Source organism: Schistocerca gregaria, chromosome 4 (genome assembly GCF_023897955.1).
Source record: "Schistocerca gregaria isolate iqSchGreg1 chromosome 4, iqSchGreg1.2, whole genome shotgun sequence".
NCBI lineage: Eukaryota > Metazoa > Arthropoda > Insecta > Orthoptera > Acrididae > Schistocerca > Schistocerca gregaria.
Window position 1 is genome coordinate 10,877,197 of NC_064923.1, and position 3,306 is coordinate 10,880,502.

A 3,306-nucleotide genomic window follows, 5' to 3' on the forward strand; every position below is an offset into this window, starting at 1 on the left:
ATACTAAGTAGCACACGTGAACGATGGAGCACAGAACAAGAGACACGGTTGCACTAATAGGATGACAAAACACATAAACACTGCGGCGGCAATCTCCGGCGGTTGGTGATGCACTTGTCACACGAGTAAGGCCGGGGACCTGCCAGAGGGAATGGGCGAGGGTAGGAGGGAATGGGGGAGGGGTTGATGCCAATGGGGAGAGGATGGGAGAGGGAGGGGTGGTGTGTGGAAGCACAGGGAGAGGGGGAGGGGAGGGAAGGAGGGAGGGAGAGAAGGGAGAGAGGGTGCCCACAGGATAAGGAGAGGTGAGGGAAGGCAAGGCTCAAAGTTGGTAGGGGGGGTAGATGGAGTGGAGCAGGGCATCATCCAGGAGTGGGAGTTGGCGGAAGCCACCTTGGGAGAGGGTGTGGAGAGGGTGAAGATGGAGAGCAGGTGGGATAGAGGAGTACAGGCGCGGCAGCGGGTTGGGGTGGGAGAGGATGGGTGAGACAAGCGGGTGGGGAGGATCAAGCTTGCGGGATGTGTAGAGGATCCGTATCCGTTCGAGGAAGAGGAGGAGGTGTGGGAAGGGGATGAGGTCATAGAGGATCCGCGTGGGGGAATGGAGGTGGATGCGATAGGCGAGGGGGAGTGCATGGCGTTCAAGGATATGAAGGGATTGGTAAAAGGTAGGAGGGGCGGAGATCCAGGCGGGATGGGCATAACAAAGGATAGGATGGATGAGGGATTTATAGGTGTGGAGGACGGTGGACGGGTCCAGGCCCCATGTGCGGCCAGAGAGGAGCTTGAGGAGGTGGAGTCGGGAGCGAGCCTTGGCTTGGATTGTCCGGAGATGAGGGGTCCAGGAGAGGCGACGATCAAGGGTGACGCAAAGGTACTTGAGGGTGGGGGTGAGATTAATAGGACGGCCATAAATGGTAAGATAGAAATCAAGGAGACGGAAGGAAGGGGTGGTTCTGCCTACGACGATTGCCTGGGTCTTGGAAGGATTGACCTTGAGCAACCACTGGTTACACCAAGAGGTGAACCGGTCAAGATGGGATTGGAGAAGGTGCTGGGAGCGTTGCAGGGTGGGGGCGAGGGCAAGGAAGGCGGTGTCATCGGCGTACAGGAGAAGGTGTAGGGGGGGTGCAGGCGGAGGCATGTCCGCCGTATAAAGAAGGTAAAAAAGAGGGGAAAGGACAGAGCCTTGGGGCACACCGGCGGAGGGGTAGAAGGTGTAGGAATCCGTGTTGTGGATGGTGACATAGGAAGGATGGTGGGAAATGAAGGAGGCGACCAGCCGGACGTAGTTGATGGGAAGGGCAAAGGTTTGGAGCTTGAAGAGGAGACCAGAATGCCATACACGGTCATATGCGCGTTCAAGGTCGAGGGAGAGGAAGATGGCAGAGCGACGGGAGTTGAGTTGTTCTGAGAGGAGGTGAGTGAGGTGAAGGAGAAGGTCATCGGCAGAGAAGGATGGCCGAAAGCCACATTGGGTGGAGGGAAGGAAGCGGTGCTGGTGGAGGTGCTGGTGGATGTGGGGGGTAAGAATGGATTCCAGGACCTTGCTGAAGACCGAGGTAAGGCTTATAGGACGGTAGGAGGAGACAGCGGAATGTGGTTAATCAGGTTTGAGGAACATCAGGATCCGGGAGGTTTTCCACAGGTCGGGGTAGAAGCCGGTCGACAAGACCACATTGTACAGTCTGGCCAGGGTGGAGAGGAAGGAGGCGGGAGCTTCAAGGAGTTGACGGTAAGTAACACGGTCGTGACCAGGAGCGGTGCTGCATTTGGTGCGGAGTATAGCTAGGATGTCTTGAGTAGTGATAGGGGTATTGAGTTCGGTGTGTGTAATGTTGTCCAAGTATTGGAAGCCAGGAGCGTGTGGAGGGACAGAGGTGTCAGTTTGATCGCGGACATCGGGGAAGAGGGAATAATCGAACTGGGGTTCGTCAGGGATGGTAAAGATACCCGTAGGGTAGGAGGCAAAATGGTGGTCTGGAAAGGGATGGTCATTATGGAGGAGAGGATAGTAAGGGCGGGGTTTAGATCCGGTAAGGCGGCGGAAGGCAGACCAGTACTTGGACGAGTTAAGAGGTAGGGTAGCATTAAGACGGGTGCATGTCAGTCGCTAGTCCCGGCAATTCTTAGCCGCGAGCAAGTTCCGGATGTGTCTCTGGAGTTGCCGGTGGCGTCGTAGTGTGTCCCGGTCACGCGTGTGAAGGAAGGCACGGTAAAGACGACGGGATTCTCGAAGGAGGAGAACGGCCTGTGGGGGTAAAGTGGGACGGTGCGGGTGGATAGCGATGGTAGGGATGTGGGCCTCCACGGCCTCAGATAAGGTCTGCTGGAGAAAGGACGCAGCATGGGTGATGTCATCAGGTTGGTGGTAGGTGAGGGGGTGGCTATCGACTCGGGCAGTAAGGGTACCCTGTTAGGCATTCCAGTCGGCACGGGAGTAATCATGGACATACCTGGGGGGTGGGTCAAGGCGAGGGTCGGGACTGGTGCGACGACCGTCAGATATGGTAAGGTGGACAGGGAGATGGTCACTGCCAATAGGATCAAGGACGTCCACCGCTACGCGGCCAAGGAGGTTGGGGGAGGCCAGGACAACATCGGGAGTGGTATTGGATTCAGGGCAGGTGTTTTGGGGAAGAGGAAGGACATCTCCTTGGAGGGTGGCGAGGAACCGATGCCACCGCTGTAGCTGGGCAGCGGAGCGACTATGGATGTTAAGGTCGGCGGCAATCACGTAGGAGGAGAAGGTACGGTCGATGTGGGAAAGAAAGTCGAAAGGAATAGGGGCAGTGGAGCGGACATAAATGTTGGTACAGGAAATGGTGAGGCTGGGGAAGAAGAGGCTGAGGATCAGATGTTCTGTGGGGACAGGAAGGAGGGGTTGCAGCCGAACAGGGATCTGACGGTGGTGGCCAATGGCGACTCCACCACGCGCTATTGGGAGGGCATTGTCGGAGCGATGAAGGAGGAAGGGGGAGGTGTGGACGGTGAAGTGGGGCTGGAGATAGGTTTCGTTCAGGAGGAAGGCAACCACGCGGTGGGTTGTGAGAGTATGCAGAAGGAGGTTCTTGTTGACAGGAGGGGAGCGGATGTTATTGAACAAGATACGGTGCTGTCGCGCCATGATGGGAATTTAGATGAGGGTGTCAAGACGGGAGAATGTGAAGTGGGCCTGGTTATGGGAGTAGGTGGCATAGTTATTGAGATGGAACACGGAGCGTGCGGCGAAGGATATCTGCTGGAGGGTGTGGGGGCGCTGAAAAGGATGGACGTTTTGGAGGACAATGGTGACAAAGCGGATGA